The 13,486-nt window shown below is 48.7% G+C and overlaps 1 protein-coding gene and 1 long non-coding RNA gene across 2 annotated transcripts in view; one reads left to right on the top strand and one right to left on the bottom strand.

The window, feature by feature from the left end:
- Positions 1–13,486, bottom strand: part of LOC127614473 (uncharacterized) — a 316,500-nt gene that overhangs the window by 292,095 nt on the left and 10,919 nt on the right. The gene's annotated exons all lie outside the window — the stretch shown is intronic.
- Positions 660–13,486, top strand: part of LOC127614552 (uncharacterized) — a 47,223-nt gene continuing 34,396 nt past the window's right edge. Inside the window, exon 1 of the long non-coding RNA XR_007966596.1 lies at positions 660–928. This is a non-coding gene — a long non-coding RNA (uncharacterized LOC127614552). The remainder of the gene's footprint in view (positions 929–13,486) is intronic.

Raw genomic sequence — 13,486 nt, 5'->3', positions numbered from 1 at the left:
TGTACTTTGTCAAAATGTCAAGATCGAACTTTGCTTGACTTTCTTTGTCTCTGATTTTTACATAAGGCGAAGGACTGCCCGCCCCTAATTAATATAATTACTATACCTATGTATACGTGTGACTGTAGTTGCTCAGGGCTTCCTGATGAAATCTTAGACTCACAGGAGCCCGAATCGATTCGTGTTGTTTCGCACTTGTGCCCTGAACGTTCAGTAAAACATCTTGCAAGAACTTCTCCATTTCCATCCTCTGATTTTCACACATCAACTCAACCCGAAACAAACGAACACGCGGAGGACCTGGGGAAGTGGAGAATGGTGAATGGATCCCGCCGTGTCCACAACAACACGCTTCCCCCTGCTTGATCATCCTCCAACACTAACCACGTCCTCGGAAAGGTGGTTGCGTCTGTTGGATTTATTATTTTTTAGTAATCATACATTCGCATATAATTTGATTTATGCTCGCCAAGAAGAATGCTTCTGCCTGTCATGATAGTTTGATTTTGCTTGCAAAGAAGAACGCTTATGCTTGCAATCATTAGTTGGCTTTGCCTGCAATGAAGAACGCTTATGCTTTCAATAAAGATATATCCTTTATTATTTACTCACATCTATAATCATTATATATTTTTCATTATATGCTCACTTTTGCTTGCTGTACTGTGTGAAAGGTTAGGGTCGCAACCACCTTTCCGAGGACGTGGTTGGGAAGAGATAACTGTTAAGACTAAACAGTGAGCAAGGTGAACAGTGAATGGAGACATCAACACCAGCTGCAACGTGATGTTTATGTGACATTTGCACACATGTACGTAAATTGCACTCACATACACACACATAGTCAAACAAGTTCAGTGTGTGTTCAACAGCCCCCACCCTTTAGGTTGGACACACCTATGTAGTAGCTTTCCCAATAAATGAGGAGGTGAAGGGGGAGATCGTTAGGGTTACGTGCCGAGAACTGAAACCGAACGCTTCTCCTCGTTCCCTCCTGGTACCAGAATCGAGTCTCCTGTCTCCTCCTTTTGGTTATTCCCGAGTGTCAAATTGGACCAACCTGACATTTTTGGGGGCTCGTCCGGGATCGCAACATACCTGACGCCTCCAGACGCTGAGTCGGCGGCCAGGAAGACCGTGGCCACGGCAAAGACACCCTTTCTGGGACTGGGTTTCGGCTCCTCGTCTGTGGGCTGAGGGTTGAAGCGAATCCCAGAGGAGAGAGGACTACTCTTAGTGGTAAGTAGGGCGGCGGTGTCCTGTACGTACTTAAACTCCGCATCAACACTCTAGGTGAGTGTTTGCGCGCCGGGTTTGTAAAGACGGAGGTCGGGGTGGTCTTTAAACCTGTTTTTAATTGAAACCCTCTCAGGACAGGTGTTGCAGTTTGCGACATCCAAATACCGAGACTACACCTGGTTCGAGAACCTATTTGAGCCTGAGAGGGGTTTGTTGAGAAGGGACTCTTTCAACGGTGATTGAGTGTTTGCGCGCCGGCAAAAAAGGACATGGTCTTTTTAAGCCGCAAAGCCCTGAGCCATACTAGTCCCTATCAGGCATACAGACCGGCAAGTCTCATAAACTGGTGAGGGTGACGGTGTCCTGCACGTGCTTAAACTCTGTGTGTAAATAATATGTATTAAACTCCGGGTATAAATAATGTGTATATAGTGCGTTACCTCTGGTCAAGGTAGTCGGATAAAAGCAAATTAAATGTGCATAAATGAATGACTGTGTAACTGTGTGAGTGGAGGTTCGCTACCTCATCTGAACAGGACATTTGTTGTGGCAACTGTCTGAGGAAGCAGATGCAAAAATTTCCCGCCACCTTGGTGGTGGAAGGTTGGAAATTACCCCAGTCGGAGAAATTGCCACCCTGTTCAAGGGAATAGTCAGCCTAGTTACCCTAGGTAAATCGCTGACTCTAAACAAAACTTCTCAAATTCTCAAAGTTCCACCCCCAAATTCGCAATGGGGGTTCATAATAGTAAGACCGTGGAGAGAGGTGATCCCAAAAGGAAGTTAACATGTAAGGACTGGAGATTCGTGGAGAGCCAATGTCCTTCAAAGATAAAACATTTAAATACGTGGATAGAAAAATACAAATTCGCTGGACAGCTGAATATACAAACGTTGATGCGCCTGCAGGATGATATTAGATCAATGTGCAAGAATGACAAAACGAAAATGGATAAGGATGGGTTTGGAGACCTTGATTTCTGGGTGTCCTTGGCTGAAAAGAGGCGGAAAGTGAAAGTAAGGAGGGGTTTAGAGAAAGTGGAAAGAGGGGATTGTGTAAGTGAGTTTGTAAAGAATGAGGGAGACGTTATGTTTCACAGGAAAGAAGATGATGAATCGGGTCCGGTAGGTATACTGACAGGGGGAAAAACAGAAAGTAGAAAGAGAGAATGCATTGGAGCAGAAAGAAGAAAGAGAAAATGCGTTGGAGATGGCATCCACAAATACTGTTGTTACACCATCCTTTGTTGTTACTCCTACTTTGGCATCCCTTCACTGGCTCCCCATTCATTTTAGAATTATTTTTAAGATCCTCCTCTTTGTTTTCAAATCTCTGAATAATCTCGCGCCACCTTACCTCTCTGAGCTCATACGCCCCTACACCCCTGCCCGGCGCCTCAGGTCTGTGGACCAGTCTTTGCTAGACGTACCAAGAACTAAACTGAGGCTCAGAGGGGATCGAGCCTTTTCTGTTGCTGGTCCATCTCTCTGGAATGACCTCCCACTGAACATTCGGCAAGCCTCCTCGCTGCCCATCTTTAAAGCCCTCCTCAAAACTCACTTGTATTCTTTGGCGTTTGACTCAGCATGACTTAGATTTGCTCTTGATTTTACTGCTTGGTGCTTTCTACCGCCTTATTACTTATTACTTATTACTGATTCGTCTTACTGTTTATTGTATATGTTAAATCGCTCCATGTACAGCACTTTGTATGCAGCGATGGCTGTTTGAAAGTGCTCTATAAATACTGTTGACTTGACCATCATTATATCCGACTCTTCCGACATCTCCTCCTTTTCCACCGTCCCCTCCACCCTCTTACAGAGGGGGCCATCCGATGGCCACCAGGGGAAAAGGAGATTTGGGAGTGGAATTTTCAAAAAGTTGGGGTAGTGATTTTTCCCCTGTTGCGACGAAGGTTGACTCATCCGGAAGCGAGGTACGAGACGCGTTTCCCATGATTGAAGTTGCAAATCCAGACATAAGAGATGAATCGCCTGTCATTCTTGTTTATACAACATGGACACAAGAAGATGTAAAAAAAGCCGTAGATGGCATTACATCACATAAAATTGATGTGGAACAATTCGTCCAGGAAATGGAGGATCTGCGAAAATCGTATCATCTAAATGGAGCTGAGGTGCAACAAGTTTGGATGGCGGCTTGTTTGACAGTAAATTGATGGTGTATACTGTATCGATATTTGGATGGGGTGAAGTCTTCTCGCGGATGACAAAATTAAAAGTTTGGATATGCTTAACTTGGTTGAGAGCTGTAGCAAGGTGAATATCTTGGTTTGTCTGAAGGGTTGGGTCTGCGAATATGTGTTAGATTAGTCTTTGCGTGTGGGTGTGTAGATAAGCGTGACTCTTGGAGCGACTCATGGAGTCTTGTTTGTTTTATTTTCTGGCTTTTGCAGTGTAGAAGGTTTGTATGGCATCTATTATAATTACCGGTACTTGTAATTGTAACTGTTTTTATTATAATTCCTAACGCCACTTCAGCTTCATTATTTCAACTGGCGCTACATGAAGTATGTGTAAATCAGGTAAAGAAATAAAATGGTTGAGTATGGGTGTGGTCACACAGAGAGTTTTGGATACTTATAGTGGGTGAAAGGCAAGTGAAAATATTGATGGTGAGACGTAAGGTGATGATGGAAGTTGAGTATGTTGAGAATAAAGAAAGGCACAGGCAGGTGAGGTTTGACACAGTGATGCTACGAATGAGGAGGTCACCGTGTGTTTAGGTTGAAAAGGGCCGTAAGGTCACGAGATGCTTAGATGGTTGTTTGTAAGTCGTAAACACAATTTTTTGTTTGTGTTGAGTGGTCGTCAGTGGACGTGTGTGGAACGTTGTTAACTTTCTGGAAGGAGTTAGAATGTGTAAGTATACAGTGAAGGCCTTGATCTGGATGATTTGTGAATGTTAATGTCTGTGGGTTTCAATTATCTTATTTGTTTTATAAATGCTTCTGTTATGCTGCTAATTGCCAGAATGTTCCAATTATGTTCCAATGTTTATTTTAGATTACGTTCATAAGAGGCACATTTCTCTTGAAACATGAGAAGAGCCATCACGGCTCCTGATGTGGGAGAAATGATGGTCTTGTCTCATGAAATTTTGTAAATTCAGTTACAACTTTGCTATCCGTGGATTGTGTAGTGCCTTCCGTCATTATGAAATTTGACTAGAGTTGAAGCTATCGTCGAACATACAAATTCTTGTTGGTTTGAGTCATAAAAAACCCCGTCAGATTTTAAGACATGTCTCATTTGTGCATACACGGGCTGGAGTTCTAATTTCGTTCGTCACAAGAGCAAAATCTTCCAGCTTTAATCAGCATGTTTCAGGGTCACGTGTGAATAATTTACAATTGGCTTTGTTAACTTAGTATGACTGCACGTTTTAAGGTCAACAGTGGCATTTTTGAGAATCACGCACCCTAGGTGGTGTTTACCAAAGACAGTTGTGACATAGATAAGCCTTTTGGCAGCCTTGAGCTGTCACGTCCCGTGTTTGCCAGCAGGGGGCAGGCTTTTCCTGCCTACCGCCGACACACCTGTCACCCATCAAGGTCTGATTACTCAGGCTTTATCTTTGTGCTCGGGCAGTTGACTTACTGCCGGAGTACTCAACGCCGTGCCAAATCTCTCGATTATTGCCCAAATCTATTCGTTGCCGTGTAGCCTTGTGACTGTGATTGCGCGTCGTTTAATCCACTATTGTCAATTCCTATTGTTACCAACTATTTTCCTTGCCATTTTCTCGCAAGCGTTTTCTGTTACTTCCTTTTATTCCTGGTCCTGATTTTGACCAGCGTTTTCTGTTTGTTGCTCCCGGACGGGTATTTTGTGTTTGTATTAAAACTCATTTGTTCTCGGACCATCTTTTCTCTGTCTGCTATTTCGGGGATCCACCTCATTATCTTGTTGTGCACGAAGCAATCATTTTATCGCTTCGGGCACAACGTGACAGAATACTCCGGCCACCATGGATCCCGCAGACTTAGAAAAGATTTTTTCCGCTCTGCCCTGCCGAGAGCAACAGTTGAGTCAGCAGGGCCAAGCCATTGCGGAAATCAGCCGCGCGGTTGCCATGCTGGCTCACAGGTTCGATGATTTCGAACCCCGTCTTGTACGGGTGGAGGAACGGAGAGCACCTCCCTCCGTGATTCGTCCTGCCACCCCTGAGGCACCCGCATCATTTCCCACAATGATGAGGGAGCCTTCGCTTCCACACCCCCCACGTTACGGGGGTGAGCACGGGCAGTGTGGGTACTTCCTCCACCAGTGCTCGCTCGTTTTCGACCAGCAACCCTCCCTCTATGCTACTGACGCCGCGAAGGTGGCATATATTATGAGCCTGTTGACAGGTCCGGCGGCGTCATGGGCGATGGCGACAAGCGACGCGAAGCCGAGCCTCCGGTCTTCATTCCACGGCTTCGTGGCGGCGTTTCGCCGGGTGTTCCACCATCCCGTGCGGGGCAGAGAGGCTGAGGGCCGGCTACTTGAACTCCACCAGGGGAGGCGATCGGTTGCGGACTACTCCATCGAGTTCCAGATTCTGGCCGCCCAGAGTGGCTACGGCGACCGGGCGCTGTGCGGACTGTTTCGTCGTGGATTAAACACCGAGCTCAAGGATGAGCTGGCGACTCGCGACCACAGCTCCAACCTGGAGGAGTTAATCGAGCTCTCCCTGCGACTGGACAACCGCCTGAGAGAGAGAAACCGGGAGCGGGGAGGTGATCGTTCTCCGTCCCGGTGTGCCACGTACTGCGGGGAGGAGCCGATGCAGCTGGGTGGCGAAAACGTTGGACCGGAGCAGAGACGGCGCCGATTCAACGATCGGGCTCGGTCTGACAGCTGTCAACGGGGACCTCATGCTGCTCCCAGCCGACCGGAACATTCCCCATCCTCGCCCTCCAAAAACTGTGAGTCCCGACCCCGCGCAGAGTCCCCCACGCCTCGGCGAACTGACTCCCGGCCGGGACACACCGGGAGACTGGAACTCGAGGGCGAGATATGTGAGGGGTCCCGGTCGCGGCGGGTTAGGGCTCTGATAGACTCGGGGGCTGATGGTTGTTTTATGGATACCGACTTCGCCGCTGACCTGGGCTGTTATGTCGAGAAGTTGGCCGATAAGAGGCGGGTTTGTGATCTCGATGGACGCCTCCTGGGGGTCGTGACGCAAAGAACGGAACCACTAAAACTAAAATTATCCGGTAACCATGTTGAGCATTTACGGTTCTATTTAATGCAGTGTCGTAACGCTCCGGTTATTCTCGGCTTGCCCTGGCTCAGGACTCACAACCCCGTAATCTCCTGGGAGCGTCCGGCAATAGAGAGTTGGAGCCGGAACTGTTATGAGCGTTGTCTAGGATCAGCCGTAGGGCAGCACGAACGTGCCGGTGACGACATCCCCGAAACTATCTGCCTTGACGGAGTGCCAGACTGCTATCATGACTTGCGACAGGTGTTCAGCGAGGATCGCGCACGCTCGTTGCCCCCGCACCGACCCTACGATTGCGCCATAGACCTGCAGGCGGGCGCTCCGTTGCCAACCTCACGGCTGTATCAGGTGTCTAAACCCGAGCGCGAGGCACTCACGGAATACATCAACAGCTCGCTCGCTGCAGGTCTAATTAGACCATCGCGATCGCCGTTAGGTGCGGGGTTTTTCTTTGTTGAAAAGAAGGACAAATCCCTGCGACCGTGTGTGGACTATCGAGGTCTGAACGACATCACGGTAAAAAATAAGTATCCGCTACCGTTGCTAGACTCCGCCTTCGCCCCTTTACAGTCAGCCACAATCTTTTCAAAATTAGATTTACGCAGTGCCTACCACCTGGTTCGCATCCGGAAAGGTGACGAGTGGAAGACTGCTTTTAAGACCCCGCTCGGCCATTTTGAATATCTGGTTATGCCCTTCGGGCTGACAAATGCTCCCGCCGTCTTTCAGAATCTCATCAACGACGTGTTGAGAGACATGCTGAACATTTTCTGTTTCGTCTATCTCGACGATATTTTAATTTTTTCCCAATCAATTCATGAACACAAGCGACACGTCAGACTGGTATTGCAGCGTTTATTAGAGAACAGGCTCTTCGTCAAGGCAGAGAAGTGTGAATTCCATGTGCCTGTCATCTCCTTTCTGGGGTTTATTATTGAGCAGGGCAAGCTGAGAGCAGACCCCACCAAGACGGAGGCGGTGACGAACTGGCCAACGCCGACTAACCGGAAGGAGTTGCAACGCTTCTTGGGGTTCGCTAACTTCTACCGTCGTTTTATTCGCGGCTACAGCCAAAAGGTACTCCCGTTGACCCGTCTGACGTCCACAAAAATCCCATTCAAATGGGATTCGGCTGCTGAGTCGGCATTTTCTAGCTTAAAGGCCGCATTCACAAGTCCCCCGGTGTTGCACCATCCTAACCCGGACTTCCCGTTCGTTGTAGAGGTGGACGCCTCGGATTCAGGGGTCGGGGCTGTTCTGTCCCAGCGTTCCCCGGTCGACCAGAAATTGCACCCCTGCGCCTTTTTCTCTCGTCGACTCAGTACAGCAGAGTCCAACTACGACGTGGGCAATCGTGAACTGCTAGCCGTAATCGTCGCCCTTCAGGAATGGCGCCACTGGCTCGAGGGGACTAAGGAACCGTTCACGGTCTACACCGACCACAAGAACTTGGAATATCTCCGCTCTGCTAAGAGACTCAACCCCCGTCAGGCCCGTTGGGCACTATTCTTAACCCGGTTTAATTTCATCCTCACATACTCTCCTGGCTCTAAGAACACCAAGCCCGATGCCCTTTCCCGTCTCCACGACCCCGTGGAGAGGGACCGGTCACCAGAGACCATCCTCCCGACCCGGTGCATCGTGGGGGCGTTGAGATGGGAGATCGAACAGAAGGTCCAGGAAGCCCTGGATGGTGTCCAGGTCCCGGCTGGATGCCCCGCAGGGAAGTTGTTTGTACCCCCACCTCTGCGCTCGGAGGTGTTGCAGTGGGGGCACGGGTCCAAGGTGGCCTGCCATCCTGGGGTGAACCGGACTGTGCATCTCGTCACCCAGCGGTTCTGGTGGCCGGAGCTTCGGAAGGATGTGGTGGACTATATCAATGCCTGCTCCGCCTGCGCCTGCGGCAAGGTCTCACATAGGCCTGCGGCAGGACTGCTCCAGCCATTGCCCATCCCTCCTCGACCTTGGTCACACATCGCCCTGGATTTCGTCACGGGCCTTCCTCCATCCCGTGGGCGGTCGGTCGTCCTCACCATCGTGGACCGGTTCTCTAAGGCGGCTCATTTTGTTCCGCTGTCTAAGTTGCCGTCTGCACTGGAGACCGCCGACCTCCTAGTCCAACACGTCTTCCGTCTCCATGGGATCCCGATGGACATCGTCTCGGACCGGGGGCCCCAGTTCGTGTCCCGCGTATGGAAGCGGTTCTGCCGATCCCTCGGGGCCACGGTCAGTCTGACCTCGGGATATCACCCCCAGTCCAACGGACAAGCCGAGCGTGCCAACCAGGATCTGGGGGCGGCCCTCCGCTGTGTATGCCTGCGCAGTCCCTCCTCCTGGGTCGACCATCTACCGTGGGTGGAGTACGCACACAACACCCTCGTCTCTTCAGCCACTGGTAGGTCCCCCTTCATGTCGGCCTACGGGTATCAACCGCCGCTGTTCCCGTCCCAGGAAGGACAGGTGGAGGTCCCGTCTGTGCAGCATCACCTCAAGCGAGCCCACCGCGTATGGAAAGAGGCCCGAGCTGCATTGGCCCGCACGGCGACCCGGAACCAGCAGATCGCAGACCGTCGTCGGCGCCCGGCACCTACTTACGTGGTGGGGCAGGAGGTGTGGCTGGCTACGAGGGATCTCCGCCTGGCCGGCACGTCCGCGAAACTGGGGCCCCGATTCACTGGACCGTTCGTGGTCGAGTCCATCGTCAACCCCGTCACGGTCAGGCTCCGGCTGCCGCCCGCCATGAAGGTTCACCCCGTGTTCCACGTTTCCCTGCTCAAACCAGTGGTTTCCAGTCCCTTGGCTCCACCTTCCACTCCGCCCCCCCCTCCGCGGGTCGTCGACGGTGACCCGGTGTACACGGTTCGTACCATCCTGGACTCTCGGCGCAGGGGTAAGGGGTTCCAGTATCTGGTCGACTGGGAGGGCTACGGGCCTGAGGATCGGCAATGGGTGCCCCGCTCCTGGATCCTTGATCCGTCCCTTCTGCGCGACTTCCACGCAGCTCATCCGACCAAGCCGGGTAGGCCGCCGGGAGGCGTCCGTTGAGGGGGGGGTACTGTCACGTCCCGTGTTTGCCAGCAGGGGGCAGGCTTTTCCTGCCTACCGCCGACACACCTGTCACCCATCAAGGTCTGATTACTCAGGCTTTATCTTTGTGCTCGGGCAGTTGACTTACTGCCGGAGTACTCAACGCCGTGCCAAATCTCTCGATTATTGCCCAAATCTATTCGTTGCCGTGTAGCCTTGTGACTGTGATTGCGCGTCGTTTAATCCACTATTGTCAATTCCTATTGTTACCAACTATTTTCCTTGCCATTTTCTCGCAAGCGTTTTCTGTTACTTCCTTTTATTCCTGGTCCTGATTTTGACCAGCGTTTTCTGTTTGTTGCTCCCGGACGGGTATTTTGTGTTTGTATTAAAACTCATTTGTTCTCGGACCATCTTTTCTCTGTCTGCTATTTCGGGGATCCACCTCATTATCTTGTTGTGCACGAAGCAATCATTTTATCGCTTCGGGCACAACGTGACATGAGCAGTGTATGGTGCGAACTCTGCATCCTGGAAGAGTGCTAGGAAAAAGAAAAAGAAAAAGGGATGAGCTGTTGCACACTAGCATGACGTTTTTTTTGTCGCCTGGGTAGCATTTATTTTGTGTGTCTATGTTGTTATGCCGATCCCCTTTAACGCTGGAAAAAAGCACAGTGCTTAACCGTGCTACTTTGTTATTGCTTCCTGATGGGTGTTTGTTTGTTTGTTTGTTTGTTTGTTTGTTTGTTGGAATGTAAACAGGTAATAGTGATTTGAGAGGTTGTAGGAGGAAGTACAACAAACTCATCTCATCTTATCTCCCGTTTTGTGTGTGTGTTGATTTGTTTCATATTAATATTGCAATAACATGCATGACGGGCTGATTGGAAACTCTAAATTGTCCCTAGGTGTGAGCATGGGCTTGGGTGGTTGTGCTTGTGTCTGTGTGCCCTGTAATTGGTTGGCGACCGGTTCAGGTTGTCCCCCTCCTACTGCCCGGAGATGGCTGGAATAAGCTCCACCCACCCCCGCGAACCTCGTAAGGATAAAAGCGGATCGGACATTGAATGACTGAATGTATTGCTTCATATAGTGATGGGTCATTTTTTTTGGGTACATCTCGGTTTAACGGGCGAAGGGAGGAATCTAGATACAGTGCACTCCGCTTAATAGAACACCATTGGGCCGAAGCGCTTCTGTTCTACTAAGCGGGGTTTCTATTAACCGGAGACACTTTATTAGGTACACCTTCAGACACGTCGACGACCAAGTTATGCACGCAGAAAAACCCCTGCTGACGAGTTAGAAGAGATATTTCGACTGTGGACGTCAATATCTTTAATCAAACAACAAAACAACAACTTTAATCAACTTCAGTCAAACATCTCAAATCACGAGAAAAATTTCGTTACTTTTGTCTGGAAACAGGAGTCCGTAATTTTGCGGTTGACTTCCCTCTCAATGCGCTGGATAAGAGGGAAGTCCTGGAAACCGCGGGGGTACCTTCTGAGAATCCGGCAATGCATCGTATCGTCTGAGTATGTCCTTCTTATCCGCAGGTGATAGCCCTCGTCTCTTGAATGAAGTTGAAGCCATTGTGACGTGCGTGTGTCTATTAAGGGTGTGGAAAATAATCGATATTAATCGATACATCGATGCGCACGTCCGCGATCCGAGTGCATCGGCTCATTCACTGGGTACGACGCGATTGACGGGTGAAATCGCGATTCATCACGATGCATTGATGGGTATCGGTAAAATCCGATTCAATCGCCATTTTATTCATGTTAAACGTCACATATCTGCCCTTTCCTAGGCGCAATGAATGCACCATCATTGCTTTGCATTTTGTGTTGAATACGGACGGTAGCCGTGCGTCACATACAGTCCAGTACACAACGAGCGAAACATTATGGAAGTTAACGCAAGCAGCAGCGAGGAAACTACTATATTTAATGCAGCCGCAACATTCAAATCTTATGTTTGGAAATACTACGGCTTCGAAAAGAAAGACTGAAAGCTTGATAAAACCTCCGTAATTTGCAAGGAATGTCCCACTAAGAAGCCATACAACGGCAGCCCCACAAATATGCAGACCCACTTAAACCGATGGCACCAGATCACCGACAAGTTTCCCTCCCGCTTCCCCGCCCAGTTCCTCGTCGGACACCGGAGAAACTCTTGGTAAACCAGGTCAGGATCAGAAAAAAATTGCCTCTTATTTTGGGAGTCCCTTTGCAACTCACTGTGACCGCGCAATGGCTATAACTAAGGCCACTGCTTATTTCATATGCAAAGACCTCCAGCCTTAGCGTGGTGGACAACGAGGGTTTCAGACAGCTCGTGCACGTTTTGGAACCCAGGTATTAAATACCAGACAGGTCTGTGTTCACTTACAAACATATTCCCGATGTATACAACAAAGTGAGAAGTCAGATTACTGTGTCGCTGAACAGTGCGCAAAGAGTTGCACTTACAGTGGATGGGTGGACATCTTGCGCTATAGATTCATATACTGTATGTGTATATATATATATATATTCTCATTCATTCATCTTCCGTACCGCTTGATCCTAACTAGGGTCGCGGGGGGTGCTGGAGCCTATCCCAGCTGTCTCCGGGCATATATATATATATGAATATTTCATATAAGACACTCAGTGAGAGTCTGTTTGTGTTTACACTATAGCAACAGCTGTGAGTCTCAGGTGTCAAATTGTTTACATTTTCTTTGCACAAAACCCAATTGTGAAAGGGCTTAAATAAGTTGTTTTACAAGTTCTACTCTTTATAAGGAATAAAGTGGTATCCTTTTTGTAATACCATACTGAATTCCATCTTTTTAAAAGCTTTTTTTCTTTGTTTATTTGCATCATGTTTAATTGCACAATATCGCAACAAATTGCATTGTATCGTATCGGATCGCATTGATTTGAACTTAATGTGTATCGAATCGTATCGCATCGTGACGACGGTGAAACGTATCGCATCGTATCGCCAGAAAATTCCATGTATCGTTTAAGTATCGCATCGCTGGCAGTGGATCGTGATGTGTATCGAATCGTCCTCAGTGCTGAGATTCACATCCCTAGTGTCTATGTGTGGAGTGACGCGTGCTACCTGTTACTGTATACGGCTAGAACTACCGCGTTTTCTCGCGATAGTGGTACAGTATCGCGATAGCTACACTTCGAAAACCACTAGTTTACAATGTTCATTGCTTACGGCCTGTTCTATTAAGCGGAGATCTGTTCTACTAAGCGGAGTATCTTTATAGGAAATTGCATTAGGCAAATCCATTCCAGAGCCTTTTGCTCTATTAAGCGGATTACTCTATTAACCGGTGTTCTATTAAGCGGAGTGCACTGTATAAACAAGCGTGTTTTGCGGGCTATATTTAGGTAGGTTTGTGCGACTTTCGGTTTGTGCACGTACTGTTTGAGCATGTACGGGAGCATATTTATGCGTCGCTTTTCAAAATTGGTGCCCCGTTACATTACAGCATCTCATCAGTTTATTGGCTTAAAACTGATTTGTATAGTTATTTTGCGGTTTGCTTTTGGACCTCTTTATGGACACAGCGGGTGGGTCGCACATTTTCTGGTCAGCATGGTGGCCAACAGCCATCTTGATGTCCAAGTCGTCAGGGTCCATACTGTTGAGCGACTCGAGATTTGACGTGCGATGCCTGCAGCAGGAGCTCATTTGGCTTTTCTTTCTAATGCTTGAAGGTCTTTTTGACGAAGACATGGAACATTTCTTTTTACTTTCTTTGTTAAGGTCGCGGTTGTTGTGAATGCGCCCAGTGAATTGGAGTATGTTGTATAACATGTGAAGTATTGTTAATTCAGTGTGACGAATGTTGTTCGTTGTTGTATCAAGTTGTGATATTTACGCGGCTCACACGGCAGTGATTTATTTTTTTTAGGGGGGACTTGCTGACTAACAGCAACATGATAACGTTTTGGGTTCAGTTCACTTCTGTTT

This window comes from Hippocampus zosterae, chromosome 14 (genome assembly GCF_025434085.1).
Source record: "Hippocampus zosterae strain Florida chromosome 14, ASM2543408v3, whole genome shotgun sequence".
Classification (NCBI taxonomy): domain Eukaryota; kingdom Metazoa; phylum Chordata; class Actinopteri; order Syngnathiformes; family Syngnathidae; genus Hippocampus; species Hippocampus zosterae.
The sequence above is the reverse complement of the archived record's forward strand: the minus strand, read 5'-3'. Positions and strand labels throughout refer to the sequence as shown.